The sequence below is a fragment of the Prionailurus viverrinus genome, chromosome F2 (genome assembly GCF_022837055.1).
Source record: "Prionailurus viverrinus isolate Anna chromosome F2, UM_Priviv_1.0, whole genome shotgun sequence".
In the NCBI taxonomy this organism is placed as follows: Eukaryota; Metazoa; Chordata; class Mammalia; order Carnivora; family Felidae; genus Prionailurus; species Prionailurus viverrinus.
In genome coordinates, this window is record NC_062578.1 from 33,591,583 (window position 1) to 33,611,127 (window position 19,545).

Genomic DNA, 19,545 nt, shown 5'->3' on the forward strand with positions numbered 1-19,545 from the left:
ACTGGGGAGGGGCAGAGAGAGAGGGAGACAGATGAGCTGAAGCAGGCTCTGTACTGACAGCAGAGAGCCTGACATGGGGCTCGAACCCACGAACCATGAGATCATGATCCGAGCTGCAGTTGACGCTTAACTGACTGAGCCACCCAGGTGCCCCTGAATTTAACATTTTGAAATTAACTTAAACATAACTTTCTAAAATTAGCTGAAATTATTTTTTATAAAATTTTCTAAAGCACATAAAAAGGTAAGTTGCTCTAGTAATAAAGAATCGTGGTCCACATTAAAATAATAGAACCTGGCACCCTGTTCTGGAAGAAATACACGGCAACAAGATTCAGAAGAATGAACTTGGGGAGCATGTCCGAAAGGGGAAATTCTTTAGAGGACATATATCTATTATAAGACGCTTATGATAAAAGTCAAATGCTTTTTTAAAATGCCATTTAGAGGAACAAATATGTCCCCTGCTGGGAGGACACACCCTCCATAGTAAGCACATTGGAAAGATATTTGATGACGGCTGGAAAAGGGACAAGTATGCATGGAGGTGTTGGAGGTGGAAAAGCAACACAGAAAAAAAACCAGTGGGGGTGTTTTACATGGGACAGAAAGGTAGGGCTGCACGTCAAAAGGAGGTTTTGAAGGGGGAAACATGTGATGATACCAATTTGAACAGGGAGACTATATCATGAAAATATCTTCTAGCTGTTTGTGCAAATGTCACCCTTGCAGGGAAGAAAATGAGTATCCATTGTGAAATCATGCTCTCAAACTTCTGTACTGTTGGCCTATCACCTTTTTCTTTTTTCTCCAAAGTACTAACCACTTTTTAAAATGCTATACAATTCAACTAATTTTGTGTATTATCTATCTTCCCTTGCTAAAATGAAGGAGGCAGGTATATCTGTCTGTGTAAAGAATAACATATTAGTTATTATGCCTGACCCATCAAATGCAATTGTAATAAGCCATGTTTATGATTTTTACCTTGCAAAGACTTCAAGAATTTTTTAGAGTATGTGCTAAAATTTTAAGGGAATAAAAGGGAAGTGATCAGCTCCTATTTTTGAGCAAGGGGGTGATCTTCACAATGTAAAGGTTAGAAGAAATAAAAGGATTGTGAAAGAATACAATGAACAATAGTATGCCAACCAATTAAATAATCTAGATGAAATGGACAAATTCTTAGAAAGATATAAACAACTAAAAGTAACTGAAAAGAAAATAGAAAATCTGAATAATAACAAGTGAAGAGAGTATATCAGCAATTGGTAAACTTCCAACATAGAAAAGTTTGGGACCAGTCAGTTTCACTGGTGAATTGTACCATTTGAAGAATAATTAACACTAATCTTTTTCAAAGTTTTCAAAAAGTGAAATCCTTTTCAGACTCTTCCCCAAACTTCCAAGCTCATTCTATGAGACTGGTATTACCATGATACCAAAGCCAGAAAAACAAATCACAAGAAAACTTCAGGCCAATATCCCTCATGAATAAAGATGCAAATCAAAACCAAAATGAGATACTGCTTCACACTCACTAGGATGGCTATAATAATTTTAAGAGAGGCAGTGTGGTTGTTCCTCAAAAAGTTAAACAAAGGATTACTATATGACCCAGCATCCTACTCCTAGTTGTATACCCAAGAGAACTGAAAAGAGACTCAAACAGATAGTTGTATACCACTGTTGTTTATTTACTTATTTAAATTTTTATATCAATTTTTTAAAGCATTATTCATAATAGTAAAAAATGGAAACAACCCAAATGTCCACCAATTTATGGACACTAATGACTAAACAAAATGTCATATATTCATACAGTGAAATATTCCGTTATAAAAAGGAATGGGCTACTGACACATACTATAACATGAGTGAACCTGAAAACATCATGCTAAGTGAAAGAAGTTGGACACAAAAGCCCACATACAATTGTACAATTCCATTTATATGAAATGTTCAGAATAAGCAAATCCAGAGAAAGCAGATTAGTGATTACCCGTGTTGGTAGGGAGTGGGGACAGGAAGTGACTTCTAAATAGGTATGAGGTTTCTTTTTGGGATGATGAGAATGTTCTGGAATTAAATAGTAGCGATTGTTTCACATGCTGTCAGTGTACCAAAAGCCACTAGATTGTATACTTTAAAATGGTTACAATGTTAAATTTTATGTTAGGTGAACTTTACCTCAATAAAAAACCCCACAAGGCTGATAGGGAAATAGAGTTGAGATACAACACTCATAAACTTTTCAGTGACACATAAAAACAGGTAGGAATGTAATTTAAAACAGAGACAATAATCTAGTAAAATTGGTATCACAGCTTTACACATGTTAAATGATTAAGGAATGAATAAATACTACGGTACACATGGTAATTTACCTTGAAAAATACCTGAGGTTTGCATGTAGGAGTGGGTGCTTACATTCCCACTAGGCTTGCCTGCTTTGGCTCTACACCCACTACCATACATGTGCCAGAGGAAGAAAACAAAAGAATAAGAGACAAAAAAGAAAAATACAAAACAAGCTGAGAGGAAATGGGAATATTAGAGTTTAAGGCAGGAGCCATAAGTCCATCAGAAGGCTTAGAGCTGGAGAGTTTTGGGGTAGTGGTGACAGAAGAATCATTTGAAATCAAAAGGAAGCTTATAACACCAGATGTGGATGGGAGGATGTGGTAGGCCATGTGTGTGTGGATGCATTTTACATATTCCTACACAGCTCCATTCATTTGGGTGCAGTTTTCTGCATTCATCTAATGGTTCCAGTTGGAACAAATTTAGATTTTTAAAACATGCATTAAAGTAGAACTGACTACATTATAACAGTCTTTCATATAGTTATGAGTTTTTTATATTACCATAAAAATCAACAAATTCTTAAAGATTAGCTTTGGTGGAGAATCTTAAGCCATATTAATAAGGTTTTCACATTCTGTTACATTAAAATTCATGGCCTATCTTGTACTTTGAATAGATTGTTTACCCATGCATGATATTATAATATCATCTTTTGGCCACTTGGAAAGTATTGGTTCACTGAGTTACTAGCAAAATGAATCCAACTATATTTTTTTAAAAAGGATTGTATTTCATAAGTAGAATTTTCCTAGGTGGAAGTTTCCTTCAACATATAAAAATAAATCAACATAATACACCATATTAATAGAATAAAGGACAAAAAATGCATGATCATTTTAGTAGACAAAGAAAAGCATTTGACAAAATCCAACACCCTCTTATACTAAAATAACATTCAACAAATAAGAAATAGAAAGAAATTTTCCCAACTTGATAGAGGACATCTACAAAAACCCACAGGTAACATTATCCTTAATGGTAAAAAACTGAAAACTTCCCCCCCAAATCAGGAACAGAGTAAATATGTCTCTCTTACCATTTCAGCATTCAACATGCAATTCAACATTGTACTAGAGATTTAGCCATCATAATTAAGTAAGAAAGGGAAATAAAGGGTATCCAAATTGGAAAGAAGAAGTAAAACTATCTGTATTTGTAGAAGACATGATCTTACATATGGAAAATCCTAGGAAAATATGAAAGAAAAAAATTATCAGAGCTAATAAACAAGTTCAACAAGGTTTCAGCATACAATACAATTATGCAATTATGCAATTAGTTATATTTCTATATACTAGCAATAAACAATCTGAAATAAATTTTTAAAAATTCCATTTAGGATAGCATCAAAAAGAATGAAATTGTTACAAATAAACAAAAGGAGTTCAAGATTTGTACTCTGATAACTACAAAATGTCATTGAAAGAAATTAAAGACTTAATAAATGGAAAGGCATCCTATGTTCAAGGACTGAAAGACTTGACATTGTTAACATGGCAACATCCCCCAAATTTGGGGCAAAACTACATAGTCAATGCAGTTCCAGCTTTCTTTCCTTTCCTTTCCTTTCCTTTCCTTTCCTTTCCTTTCCTTTCTTTTCCTTTCCTTTCCTTTCCTTTTTTTTTCTTTCTTTCTTTCTTTCTTTCTTTCTTTCTTTCTTTCTTTGCAGAAACGGACAAGCTGATCCAAGAATTCAGGGAAAAATGGAAGAGACCCAGATAGCCTAAACAACCTTAAAAAAGAACAAAGATGAAGGATTCATCTTATCAATTTCAAAACTTACTACAAAGCTATAATATTCAAAACAGTATAGTAGGGCACTAGAAGAGAATTGAAAGTGCAGGAATAAATTTCACATTTATAGTCCATTGATTTTCTTTTTTTCTAAGTTCATTTATTTATTTTGAGAAAGAGAAAAAGGGCACAAGCAGGGGAGGAGCAGAGAGAGAAGGAGAGAGACATAATCCCTAGCAGGCTCCTCACAGTAAGTGCAGAACCTGATGCAGGGCTTGAACTTAAAAACTGAGAGATCATGACCTGAGTTGAAATCAAGAGTCTGACATTTAACCCCCCTATAATCAACTGATTTTCAACAATTTTCCAAGAATATTCAATGCAGAAAGAATAGCCTTTTTAACAAATGGTGCTGGTACCATTAGCTATCCATGGGCAAAAGAAAAAAGTTGGACCCCTACCTCACACAATACACAAAAATTAACTCCAAATGGATAAAAGATCTAAATTTAAGGGCAAAATATAAAACTCTTAGGAGAAAATATAGACATAAGCCTTTGTAACCTTGGGTTAGGCAATGATTTCTTACATATGACACACCAAAAGCACAAGAACAACATAAAGAAATAAATAAATAGAAATTCATCAGGCGTAAACATTTTTGTGCTTCAAAAAGCTATTAAAAAAGTTAAAAGGCAATCCATAGAATGGGAGAATATATTTGCAAATCATACATGTGATAAGGAACTAGCATCCAGAATATAAAAGACCTCTTGCAACTCAACAATAAAAACGTAAATATTGCAATTGAAAAACGGGCAAATACTTTGAATAGTCATTCTTCAAAGATGGTATACAAATGGTCAAATAAGCACATTAAGAGATGCTCAACAGCAGTAGTCATTATGGAAATACAAATCAAAACCACAATGAGATACCACTACGCACCATCACACTATAATAATAAGTGGCTATAATCAAAACGTTGAAAAATAACAAGTATTGGCTAAAATGCGGAGAAACTGGAGCCTTCTTCCATGCTGGTGAGAATGTAAAATGGTACAACTGCCTTCAAAAACAACTCCTCAAAAGATTAAACAGAGTAACCCTGTGATCGATCAATTCCACTCATATATGTGTACATCCAAGAGAAATAAAAACATATGTCCATACAAAAACTTGTATGCAAATGCTCATAGCAGCATTATTTATAGTAGCCCCAAAGTGGAAACAACTCAAATGTCTGTCAACTGATGAATGGATAATGTATGGTACATCTATATAATATTATTTGGCAGTAAAAACAAATGAAGTAATGATACATGCTACAACCTGGATAAGCATTGAAAAGATTATGCTAAGTAAAAAAATATATTCATAGAAAGCAAATTATTAAGTGAATCTATATATACAAAGTGTGCATTATAGGCAAATCTGTAGAAATAGAAAATAGATTAATGGTTGTCTAGGGTTGAAGGTTGAAGAGGAAATGGGGAGGGACTGTTAATGGGTACAGAATTTTTTATCTGGGTGATTAAAATGTTCTGAAATTAGGAGTGCCTGGGTGGCTCGGTCGGTCGGGCATCTGACTTCGGCTCAGGTCATGATCTCACGGTCTGTGAGTTCGAGCCCTGCGTCGGGCTCTGTGCTGACAGTTCAAAACCTGGAGCCCGTTTAGGATTCTGTGTCTCCCTCTCTCTCTGCCCCTCCCCTGTTCATGCTCTGTCTCTCTCTGTCTCAAAAATAAATAAACGTTAAAAAATAATTTAAAAAAATGTTCTGAAATTAGATTCTGGGGCTTACACAATTCTGTAAATATACTAAAAGCCATTAGATTGCACACTATAAAAGAGTTAATTTTATAATATGTAAATCATATCTCAATAAACAATAAAGACTATAGTGATCTTAGGAGTTAGCAATGGATCATTTATAAATACATAATACTTTACATATCTTATTATCAACTTTTCATAAGTGGACTACACAAAAAGATCGGAGAAATAACATAGACATAGACAACGCATCTTGATTTCAATAAGTAATTTGACTTAATCATTGCTCTTTTATTTATTCACTAATTCATTTTATGCTGCAATTTCCATGTGCCTGAAGTATGTTGGCTTTTTGAGACCCATTGATCAATATGACACAATTCATCATGAACTAGCCTATTAATTAAAAACTATTTTGTAAATTAGGAAAAGGAAGCTCAGAGGGGTTAAATAACTGGCCCAACATCACACAAATAGTAAGTAACAAAGCAAGGATTTGAACTGAGTTATAGTGTTCCATGACATCACACTACTAACAGCAGCATGCTTATAGGTAAGAATAGTTAACCCTGTAATTAGGGAGAGTCACAAAGGGTTGGATAACTGTATGCAAACAATATTAATTCATGGGCTGATTTCAACCTGGGATAATACCCCCAGAGTGGTCAAAGGGTTCTTTCCATGGCAAAATTCTATTTGATAGCCTTATCAACAACATAAATGAAGACACAAAAGGCAAGCTGACCACATTTGCTGTTGACACAAAGCTGGAAGTGATAGTTGATATGCTCAAAGAAAGAATTGGGATTCAAAAAGATTTCATCAGACTGGAACTACAGGCTGATATTAATACAGGATGCAGGGAGAACTGGCTTAACAGAAATTCACATGAAAAAGACTTGGATATTTAATTGAGAGCAAGCTCAATATGATCCAAAGGTGTGAGCCAAAAAAGCTAAGGCATTCTTATCCTGCATTAAAAGAAATGTAGTGTCCAGGAAAAGGAATACAATTGTACTTCTGGTCATTGCTCTTGCCAGACATATTCTGACAAATATACTCAACATTTTTTCCAGCTGTTATTAAGAAGAGTATTGACAAAGTGGGTTGTGTTCAGAGGAGAGTGAAACTGTGTCACGTGAAGAACTGGAGATGTTCAGCTTAACATGAAGACTTGGACAGTGTGCAGTGGAGGTGAGAGAAGAAAAGTGAAATAGCTATTTTCAAAGATTTGAAGGGATATCTTAGGGCTGATGGTTAAATCTAATTCTGTTTACTCCAACAGACAGAACTAGGACCAAATGAGACAATAAAATTGCATAAATTACTTGCAAACAATTGAAATTGAGGAACATAGAATAATCTACATTCATTCAAGAAGCGTCTGGATGACCACTCATAAATTGGAGATTCTTGGAACTTCACTGAAGTTTGGACTCAAGAACCTGTAAGATCCATTTGAACTAAAAAAGCCAGTAACAATAATAATAATAATAATGATTATTATTATATCACCTAATATGTATTAGGAAAGCTACTATAGTAAATATTCTATATGCACTATTATATTTAGCCCTAAGAAGATCTTAATGAAATATTTTATTATCCCCATTTTATCACCAAGGAAACTGGGGCCTTAGACAGGCAGAGTAACTTTCCCAAGGATAAACGCCTTGTAAGTGCCAGAGCTTGCATTCAAACTCAGGGTGCAATGATTTCAGAGCCTCACATCTTAAATGCTCTTCTAAAAACATTTAATCTCTATGTTATTTAGTGAGCTATAATTGATTGTGATCGTGACATAATTTGGTCCAAATTCTGTTTGTTCAGAATGAACATATATTGGAGGGTACTGTATTGTTAGACATCTGAATAATTCAAGGTCAACAGGAACTCTTACCTTTGTGGAGAGTAAATGCTTGTCCAGTGGAATTTCAGGATTGACACGCTCAATGTTTAAAAAAGCAAACAGCTTAGCTCATATTTTCATTCTTGGATTATTTTAAATGATGCAGTGCCAGAGTACACAAAAGCAGATAGCTTGGTTTCAGATTTTCATTCCTGAATTGGGATTTCAATATGCATGCCATGCTGGCAGATGCCTATGAAAGAATGGAAGGAGTAAGGGATGGAAATTACCGTATTTACTCTTGTGTTAGGCAGGTGACTTTCCTGCAACTTGCATGGTGATTTTAATTTCCTATAAATAGTGAAACAGTGACTAAAAGATGCTCTCTAACATGTTGTTTGGAAAAACGTGTGCTTAACTTCAACTTGTAGGTACCATCACAAAGTTTATGTCTTTGAAAGAGAGAAAGGTCAACAGTGTTTGGCTTCAACAAATTATTGTCTAGTTCAGATAACTGAGGTACAGTTAAATCAGAAAGAAATTCATGCATTCATCATTCACTTTAGGAAACAGATAAATGAAATTACTATAGGTTTTGATAAGTAGAGGAAATAATATACACCTGGTACTCTCATAAAAATTAAGAATCTACTTAGATGGGGTGGCCAAGAAAGGACACTCTGAACGGGTGACTTTTCAGCTGAAGCCTGAATGATGGGAAAGAGCCTAAGGGAAGAGCACTTTAGTTAGAAGACAGAAGCTGAAAGCCTCTGCAGCTAGAAGGAGGTTAGTATATTCTGGGTACACACAGTACATGTGCTGCTGAAGTGAGCACATATTCTGGGCACACACAGGAGAGAGCAATAGTTCAGATGAGAGATGTCTAGGGCTTAGACTGGGATGATAGCAGTGGAAATTGAGACAAGTGAGTAATCTAGAGGCATATTTTGGAAATTGAAATCAAACCCTAGAATGCACTCTATACATAAATGCAATATCTTCAGTGCATCACACACACACACACACACACACACACACACACACACACAAAGTTTTAGATTTCCATTTCTAGTTCTGTACAATCTCAAGAAATCTTTAACACGTTTCAGTCTTTTATCAGATACTTTTGACTATAAACAATTTCTTTTGCTTAATGGGAGTGAAAGAAATTCTCCTTCAAACAATTCACTTCCTATTAGTTAGAAATTCCCTCTCTCTCTTTCCTCTCTCCCTTCTACCCTCCCTGAATTTCTTCCTTCTTGCTTGCCTGCCTGCCTTTCTTCAACTGTATTTGTTTTATGGCTAGTGAGCTAGGTATTGGGCCTATGGTTATAAGCCCAATATATATGTAAAACAGTCCTGGTTTCTGCCTTCATGAAGTTTCATTTAATTGGGAGCTAATTCACTCAGGACAAAATTTTTATCTATTTTACATTTCTATGTTTTTTAAGCTAGTTAGTGAATGCTTATTAATACCAGGTAGTATTCCTAAGTACTCTGCATGTGTAATCTTAATGAATCTATAAGAGAAACACATTTCCATTCTCCTAGTTCTACTAACGAGGGAGCCCATGCACTGGGACGTTACTGGCCCCAAGTACGTGGCAGAGCTGGAGGCAGCACCCAGGTCTCTGGAAGTCTGAGTTCCAATTGTTAATTTCAACGCTTTGTGGTCTAATTCTATTTTACAACCAATGTACCAAATACATAAATAAAAGCACATGAGTGAACAAAAACTTGCTCTGGCTTAACTACAGAGACCCCCTCTTGCTACAGGTATGCTGGCTCCTGGTCTTCCTCTAGTTGGGAGGAGCCTGGAGAAGTTTATAGCTCCCTCTCTCAGGCTCCTCTGGGCTACTCACATTTCAGATATTGTTTTAAGAGAAGTCATAAAATGGAGGTCACGGGGGGGGGGGGGTAGTAGTCAATACCAATGACCTACTAGGTAACCCAAATCTCTAACTGATAACCACTCCTTACTCCCGAGCCTGGAGGAAAATAGTTACTTTTCTGCATTTTCATTGTCTTAGTTTAATGGTGATCATGTTGAAATGCAGAATTGAGTTTTGTTTCCTGTTTCTTTCTCATGTGGAGCCATGCAAATTTCACTAATGGTATTATGAACTCCATCTGAGATTTGTAGATTCATCTCATGAAGAAAATGTTTTACTAGAATCATAATAATGCAAATTTATATTTCTCCTTGCTTACCACCTCCAGCTCTACTTCACATCATAGTCAGTGATCTGCAAAGGCAAATCAGGTCATATCCCTCATCAGCATGACACTCTCCAATAACTTGCCATCGCACCAACGTCAAAGATCTACTCTTCACTGTGACCTACATGACCTGGCCGGTACCATCCTTTCTCACTCCACTTTGCAACACCCTCTCCTCAGATTACTACCCTCCAGCTACAGGGTTCTTGGAGTTTCTTCCACTTGAAGTGCTTTTTCTTGAATTCTTCCAATGGCTTTCCATGCTTTAGTTCTTTTTTTTTCCCCTCCTCAGGAAACTCTTCTACAATTATCACACCTACAGAAGATGCCTCTTTTCCAGTCTCTCCAGTGGATTATTCCTGATAAGCCACATGGTTATTGTCTACTTGCTTTTCATCAGTACCACCCACTCAGTGGGAGCAGTCAGTCTCTCTCTCTTCATCCTTAGTATATCTCCAGTGCCTAGAACAGAGCATGACATGTAGAAAGCATTAAAGATCTGTGTTGAACACATTCTTTAGATATATTTAAAAACCTATTGGATTTTGATAAATATTATTCCATTTGGAATTTATTTGATTTGGTAGGTCAAATATACTAATAAGAACTTCAGAAGTAGTAGTTACTATGATTAGTCACCGATGTCATAGGCTAAAGAACAGTGTTGGACCAGTCACTGAACAAAATAAATACACTTATGCGATGTAATGACTTAAAATTATGGAGTGGAATGTAGTGACTTCAGAAGTTTCTGTCTGGTGGTTGGCATAGAAACCATTTCTGAGAGATAGGATTCATGCTAAGATTTGTGGCATGTCATTTATCTACATGTGTAGTAAAACCTAAATTAAAGATATATGTTCAAATCAAGGTATATTAAATTTGTGAAATATATTATTATAATTTATATTTTCCATGCACTTCCATATTTATATTTATGCAATTCTTATTACTCTATCCTTGTTAAAAGAATAATAAAATTCTTTACAGGACAAGTAATAATGAACAACTCTTTCTAGGTTACCACTACCAAAGAGAGATCCTTTTTTATTTCACTAAATAATGTACCTTAACAAAATCAGCATAGATTTTAGTAACACAACAGTTCAACAATGTGAAAGTGTGAAGAAATGGTTGTTCCTGAATCAGAATTGACGAACTCAGTTTTTTTTAAGTTCACTTTGGAGCTCATGCCATTTTTTAATTATGGCAAGGGGAGAGTTTGTACAATATCAGACATGCTAAGCTGCCATGTGTTTCTCTCATCACCCTGTCCCCGACTAGGCAGTGCTGCTGGTTGCAATCTGAGTACCGAGCCCCAGGCAACAATGCCCATTACTCACCCTCTCAATCAAACATCAATGTGGGAAGTTTGTGACTTAGGCCAAAGATGAAAAAATCTGACCAGCTGTTCCTCTCAGGCTCAGTTCTGATCCCTGTGTGAAAAAAGAATACCTTAGAAAAGTAATTGTGAGTCTGAATACAATGGTTGCCAAACAAAGAATCTAGTTCTGTTTATTTTGGAAGAGCCATGTGCATCAATCTGGCTGTGAGCAAGGTATTCATATGTGTGCTTCTGTCCAAGAGGGACAGCGAGGTTCATCCATCTCATTTGAATGGAGCTTTCTCGGCATGAATTATTTGTCTTCTCTAACCCTTCCTTGGTATTTTCTGAAAAGAAGAATGTCTTTATGGTCAATAATAAGTGATTACTAACTGTGAAACTGAAAACCAAAAATCTGGTCAGAATGGCCACCCTTGAGGATTCAAACTCTGATAGTACAGAGGGATAAACTGTCCTAAGAGTTAATGTCAGTAGAACATGGGAGTTTAATGAGGGATTATCTGCAGAGGTGGCAAGACAGATCTTCTCCAAGCAGGAGCAGGACACTCCTGGTCCCCGATCATGTTATTCCCCAACCACCCCATTGTTTTCCCACTGGTTTTTGTCTGCGCTTATGTATCAAGCCTCGATTGAAACTTTCTTGGCCCTAAGTGTGGATATATGTTCCAATTTTTCCATGTTGTTGGCATTCATAAATATTAACCAGCAATAATTAGGTTCTCTTTTCTAAAGAGTGAGACATGAAAAGCCTTCATTGCCCTGAGAAAGCAGCTTTGGCTCTTCTATACATTGCAATTCATTTTTACATGGCATACAAGTACTTTTCATTCAGTTATATTCCATTTTCAATAGGATATTGTGAACAATTAAAATTATAAAAACTAGTTCTGGTTTCTATTAGTAATATTTTGTTTCAAGGTTAAAATATATTGGATCTTACAAGGGAGTTTATTTTAGCGATGTAAATAAAGAATATAAATTCCTTAAAGCCTTTTGAATTCACATGATTCTTCTGATGCATGAAGAAAAGTGCATTTTACTACAGCTAATTCTGATAGGAAACTATAATTCCAGAAGTTTCAATTCTAGTTACACACTGAATTGGTCTAGAGTAAATAAAAATATTTGTTCTAGTATGGAAAAAAATCACATTTGTTTTAGACATCAATATTTATATGGATCCTTTTCATCACTTTTTGGTTTATAGAATTTCACATGATTAGCTATTCATCTTGCATTCTGGTTTTCAAGGTCACAGAGAGACCACTTGGTGAGATGTTGAGCTAGCATTTCAGAGAGGATATGTTAAAGATTTTGTCATAAACATACCTCTACTAAAACAAGGTAGATAGCTTATGTACCAGAGCACACAAAAACAATAGCTCAGTGCAGCAGTTTGCTCTCCATTTGGAATTTCCTCCTTCCTAATTTCTGTTTTACACAAATGTATTATAATCACCTTGAGGAGTGTGTGGCTGACCATTATGTTCCACAGGTGTGCTCTTCTCTACAGCAATAATAGTTAACTAAGAATGTTTCTGTTTTGAGAAAATTTATGTCAAAATTTCATATTAGTTTTAAGTTATTTAAATACCAAAGGCCAAACTATATGCAGGGATTTCAGGTGATTGCAATTTATGAAATACATTAATATTATATCATAGCAAACAATCATTTCCCCCCCAAACATCACAAATCAAGAGGATGCATTAGAATGTAAAACCAAGTAAAAAACAACATTATAAAGCTGTATCTAAACAGAAATTACATCTCTTTTACAATGACAAGATAGTCCTTATCATTTAGAGGCAAAATCAGAAGCATCCAAAGAACTTTTTCTAGACAACAGATAACAATTAATCGCACCTTAGTCTTAGGGTATGAGGTGTGTCGAAACACTAGTGACAGGACTTTTTGAAAAGCTGTGTGTGATGGCTTACTTGACAGCACTTTTTTTCTTAGTGGAACATAAAATAACAGTTCATCCTAGGGTCAATAGTATCTACATTGGAGGAAATGAAGATATTAAGTAGCCCTTTCCTATAGAAGGAAGTTTACTTTTAAAATACAAAAAAAAAAATAATAATAAGTGGAAATATAGAGAGATCGGTAGAAGGATACAAACTTTAAGCTGTAAGATGACTAAAGTCCGAGGATCTAATGTGTAACATGGTACAACAGGAGATAAAACTATATTGTATAATTGAATTCGCTAGGAAAGTAGACTTAAATGTTCTCTCACACACACAAAAGATAAATAGGCGAGGTGATAGATGTGTTAATCAACTAGATGGGAGGAATCCTGTGTCACAATGTATACGTACATCAAGTCATTATGATGGACACTTTAAACAGCATACAATTTTATTTGCCAATTATCCAGCAATTAGAGCTGAAAACTACTGAAAATTGTGCACTTATGTCAACACAAAATATTTTAAGAGTAGGTTATTTAAATTTCATTATTTATTTGGAAGAAATAGAATAAAATAGCTGTGTGGTATATGTTATTAATGCAAAAATTCCTATTAGTCTTGATTATTTATTTTTGGAAAAATAAATAACTAATGATATTAAATATTCAAACAATTGATGCAGATATTTTTTGGCTCTGTTATTCAGAAATTTCATGAAAAGCAGTCCCTAATGTCTTTAAGATGCCATGATTTTAGTTTTATCAAGTTTGTGCCTTATATTTTTTAAAATAATACTTTGCATTTCTTCCTGCATGAAAACCCCACAGCTCTTAAGCATTCATTCCATTAAATTTGTGAAGTGAGAATAATGATAAATGCAAAATGTTAGTTTCAAGTGTGTGTATGTCTATTACTTTGTTTGTTGCTAATAACCAAGTAAAGTGTCCAAGGCAGTTATTATTTTGAAAAGTTATCTGACCAGCCTAGGAGAGCAATGCTTTAAAGCCAGAAGTGGCTAACTAAACAGTATTAAACAGTACCCCGAAATCCACCCCCCTAAAATAAATAAAAATAATACCAAAAAAATCAATACAAATCTAACAGCAGCATGGCCTTGAATTGCAGGGTGGATGAATTTGGAAGGAAAGGCTAGGCTAGAGCTAAAAAGTAGAGAGGGTAGACTTTTGAAGTCCCCTGAATATCATTTAAAGGAGTTTGAATTTTATTTTTAAAAACTTGTTTATCAAATAGTATACCAGAGAATTGTTAAGCCTTGTAGGAATTATATTTAGTTCTTATTACAGTATTTAGAATTTCAGTTAAATTTGTTATATTAGATTAATACTTTTTGCAAATAATTGGTCACAGGTGGTTAAAAAGGTTTACTTCGACTCCCACCCTGGGAAGGGTGGCCATTAGACTGAGAGGCTCAGAGTAGTTCAAGGAGAAGGTGAATGCTGTGGGTATCAACTGTATCTTCCACCAGTTCATCCTAGTGATGTCTGCGGGTTAGCACCTGTGCTCTGCAATATGCACTGAAAGCACTGTTCATGACCAACAAGGAACAAGGGTTATTTAGAGCAGGTGTCTGCTCAAAGAGAAATTGGATAAAAAGAACAAGGCCAGAGAAGGGTACTAATTTTTCTGAGTCCTAAATACGTTGGCCTACACTGTAATAAGTACTTTACTGTATCATCTCATTTAAGCCTCATCAGACTCCTGTAAGGCAGGCATTATTCTCTGTTTCACAGATAAGGTATCTGAGACCAAAAAAATTTGGGCAAACAGCCACCTAAGTGCTATGAAATGGCAAAGCAAAACACAATTCCACTTAAGTTTGCAAGCAAATACTAGATTAAGTTATTGAAAACTAAATTTGACCATCAAAACTTGATCCTAAGAAAGATATCATAAAGTGTAATGAATTTTCTTCTATTTAAGATACTATTACTGCATTTTATTATTTTTTTTACTTAAAAAAAATTTTTTTTATTGTTTATTTATTTTTGAGAGAGAGACAGAGAGACAGAACATGAGCAGGGCAGAGAGAGAGACACACACACAGAATCCGAAGCAGGCTCCAGGTTCTGAGCTATCAGCAATAGCCCCATGCCCGGCTTGAACTCACTAGCTGCGAGATCATGACCTGAGCCAAAGTCGGATGCTTAACCAACTCAGCTGCTCAGGAGCCCCGCTATTACTGCATTTTAAAAGAAAAAATTGTATTTAAAAGAAAATAAGTTTATAAACCCTGATCAAACCTCATTACATAGGTTTTGGGAGTCCTCGCCTTTGGATTCATGCTCCTCCCTTGCAGATAAAGTAACTATCTCAGATAGATACATTGTTAGTAAGGGACATCAGATGCGACAAGTCTTCCTACAAAGTTGCCATTAACAGCAACCAAAATTTAAGATCCAATCCAAGAGAGTTATTACTGGTGACAAACTCAGGAACTAAGTCTATCATGGTCCTATATAATGTGATGAGCCAAGTTTTCCAATTCTGTTTTTGGGGGAAAAACAAAACAAAAACAAAAACAAAACATTGTCAGGGAGGAAGGTAAAAGTTATATGTGAAAATTAAATACATTAATTTAAAATTTTGATTTTTATTAGTCATTTTGGCTTAGTTGAAACTTCCACAATTCAGACACTCCACCCACCAAAAACTTTTGTTTACCCAAATGATCTTTCTTGGCGGCTCTATTGTCTATCTGCCTGTCACTCTGTTTCTCTTTCACTTTCTATCTCTGACCTTGCTCTTCCTTTCCTTGTATAAGCACATTTTTTGGGGGGGAAAAATCCTACAAGTTGCCCAATACATCAATAATAATGCTGGGAGAAATGCTGTCACTATGCTAGGAAAGAATTTGTAGTTAATCATTGCTGGCTTTTTTTCTGGCATTATTTATCTCTGTGTATTCCTAACAGTTTTCTTTTTAAAGCCATCTCCAGAAATCTCAAAGTCTTTGACACAATTTAAAATGGTTGCACTTGGGGTGTCTGGGTGGCTCAGTTGGTTAGGTGTCCAACTTTGGCTCAGGTCATGATCTTGCGGTTGGTGAGTTCGGTTGGTGAGCTTCAGTCCCGCGTCCCGCCTCAGGCTGCGTGCTGACAGCTTGGAGCCTGGAGCCTGCTTGGGATTGTGTCTCCCTCCCTCTCTGCCCTCCCCTCACTTGTGATGATCTCTTTTCTCCGAAAAATAAACATTAAAAAAAGTTAACAGAAATTTTTAAAAAAATGATCTCTTGGCACTGTTGACAGGGAATTTTGAAATTTACAAGCAAACGTGCTGGAGCAAATCATTTAAGATGAGAATGATTAGTTTGTGGTTTCTAGAAAAATACATTATTTTGACATGATTTGGTGTTAATTGCTTTAAAATTCCAATTTTTATTAACTTTCTTATAGGAAAATACAATGAAAACGCCAACCATCATTTTTTGAGACAATGACACCTAAACTATTAAATACTTCATTTTGCAAATTCTGCCTAGTGTTTATTTGAATTTATATGGCATTGTGTACAGTCTTTAATTTGTTATTTATTCATTGTGGAGAGTCTTTTATTTTTTTTGATTAATGACAACCCATTTTTTTATTTTTAAAAATCTTTATTTTTCTTTCTTTTTTTATTTTAATTTTTTAATTTACACCCTAATTAGTTAGCATTAATGCAACGATGATTTCAGGAGTAGATTCCTTAGTGCCCCTTACCCATTTAGCCCATCCCCCCTCCCACAACCCCTCCAGTAACCCTCAGTTTGTTCTCCATATTTATGAGTCTCTTATGTTTTGTCCCCCTCCCCGTTTTTATATTATTTTTGCTTCCCTTCCCTTACGTTCATCTGTTCTGTGTCTTAAAGTCCTCATACGAGTGAAGTCATATGATATTTGACTGACAACCCATTTTTAAAATTCTGTCTATACATAAACAATAACAATATGATGAATTCCTGGATTATTGGCCTTGCTTGGTATAAAGATTTTATTAAACATTTTATCTGGACCTGAGTAGATATTTATCCAACGAAGATGTTCAAATGGCCAACACACGCATGAAAAGATGCTCAACATCACTATTCCTCAGGGAAATGTAAATCAAAAATGAGCTATTGCTTCACACCAGTCAGAATGGTTAGTATCAAAAAGACAAGAAATAACAAGTGTTGGCGAGGATGTGGAGGAAAGGGAGCTCTTGTGCACTGTTGGTGGAAATGTGAATAGTGCTGACAATATGGAAAACAGTATGAAGGTTCCTCCAAAAATTTATGATCCAGCAATTCCACTCCTGGGTATTTACCAGAAGAAAAAGAAAACACTAGTTTGAAAAGATATATACCTCTATGTTTACTGAAGCATTATTTACAATGGCCAAGACATGGAAACAATCTAAGAGTCCATTGACAGATGAATGGATAAAGAAAATGTGGGGTATATACACAATGGAATATTACACAGCCATGAAAGAGAATGAAATCTTGCCATTTGTGACAGCATGATAGACGTAGAGGGTATTATACTAAGTGAAATAAGTCAGACAAAGAAAGACAAATACATACGATTTTACTTATGGTGGAATTTAAAAAACAAAACAAATGAACAGACAAAACCAAACAGAAATAGAAAATAAAGCAAATGAACAGACAAAACCAAACAGAAACAGACTCATAAATAGAGAGAACACACCAGTAATTGCTGGTGTGGAGGAAGAGGGGAATGGATGGCTGAAATAGGCTAAGGGGATTAAGAGGTATGCACTTCCAGTTATAAAATAAATAAATCACAGAATGTAAAGTATAGCATAGGGAATATAGTCACTAATATTGTAATAACTTTATATGGGGACAGTTGGTAACTAGACTCAGCAGGGTGATCATTTCATAGTGTATATAAATATCCAATCACTATGTTGTACACCTGAAACTAATATTATATCGTATGTCAACTATACTTCCATAAAAAAATCCACTTTATCTGTATTACCACTGTATCAAATAACATGAAATGTAGTTACCAACCTTTAACTACACATACCAGAAAAAGAGAGATTATGATTTAATGAATTGAAGCAAGATCATAGTTTACTGATACAAATAGTTATGTACTCAATAAGAAATATAAAACACCTCCATTAACTACAAACTATAGCACCACACTGTCACAGTAAAGCAGAAGGTTGACCCCAGACAACCCAAATCTGCAGGTTTTCTAATCTAACACTGACATATTTGAGTTCAGAGTCTAAGGGCATTTGCTTTGCTGTTCGCTTAGATTTTCCGAACTATCTCAGTTCTTGATTCCACACTGCTATTGTGTGGATCAAATGATCCCTGGTCACAAAAATACGCCGGGGAGTGACTCCCCTGGCGTCCAGGTTATGAGTGTGGTCAGTCATTCCACATGCCTTGGGGATGAGCTATCTTTACCATGATGAGAGATTTCCTTTTCAAGGTTAGTAATCCCCAAATACAAAATGCTAGCATCAATAAAAGTCAAAGCAATTAAGGAAATGTATATTGCAACCTTGTTCGAGATAGCACTGAAATTAGTCTTACGTCTCTTTGCTGTCTTTTTTGTAAGTAGTATTATTACTGACCTAGAACAAAGAAGAAATTTGACCATATACTCTCAGACTTACAAATATGTAGTACATTGACTTCTTCAATGTAAACCATAACCAGACATTTAAAAATATATCTCTGTGCACATTGGACCTACCAGTTCCATCCTCCTTTCGCCTGGGTCATCATATTCTAAAACAACTTGGGAGGGACAGAGAAAAACACAAAGCAATTCTGGAAGCCTCTCCTCTTCCTTTTCTTCTAATCTTTCTTTCTTGGAGAAGGAGGCTCTACATTTTAAACAATATGACTCACTTTATGTTTGTGGCCTTCCAACACTCCAGAATATTCTCGACTTTTCGTGAGCAGAGGTACGGCTCACGGAGTAGGGGTAAATCAGTCCCAGGCTCCTGCTCTGCGTGAACCTAGGATGCAGACCTCTCCCGGATTCCCGGAGCTCTCCGAGATCCAGCCCTCACCGTCCTGCAGACCAAAGGGACTCGCTAGGTTGGGAAATGCTGCCTGGGGCGGTTCCAAAGACAGGGCATTGTAAATATCTTTAAGGATAGCGGAGTTATAGAACCTTCCCTCTGGCCTCTTTCTTCCCATCCTCTGCTCCTAACATTTTACAAGTTGTCTGCAAGGGAGTCAAACACGGGTCAGGCAAACAAACGTGTTCTTTCCAGCCACCGTAACCGGATCGCTGGAACGAAACAAACTCCCAGAAGCGTCCACAGACCGCAGCCAGACAACCAGCCTGGGCTAAAAGCAAC

The 19,545-nt window shown here is 35.7% G+C and overlaps 1 long non-coding RNA gene across 4 annotated transcripts; it reads right to left on the bottom strand.

Annotated features, from left to right (window-relative positions):
* Nucleotides 1–1,689: 1,689 nt before the first annotated feature.
* LOC125156500 (uncharacterized) lies at nt 1,690–19,423 on the bottom strand. Of its 4 annotated transcripts, XR_007148631.1 has the most exons (5): nt 18,930–19,077; nt 11,289–11,381; nt 9,937–10,407; nt 7,777–7,978; nt 1,690–3,553 (listed from the first exon to the last, which is right to left on the bottom strand). It is a non-coding gene; the product is annotated as an uncharacterized LOC125156500 (long non-coding RNA). The 4 variants fall into 4 exon arrangements; XR_007148632.1 differs by lacking the exon at nt 18,930–19,077 and adding an exon at nt 19,088–19,423 and having other exon boundaries at nt 7,777–10,407; XR_007148629.1 differs by having other exon boundaries at nt 7,777–10,407.
* Nucleotides 19,424–19,545: the final 122 nt, after the last annotated feature.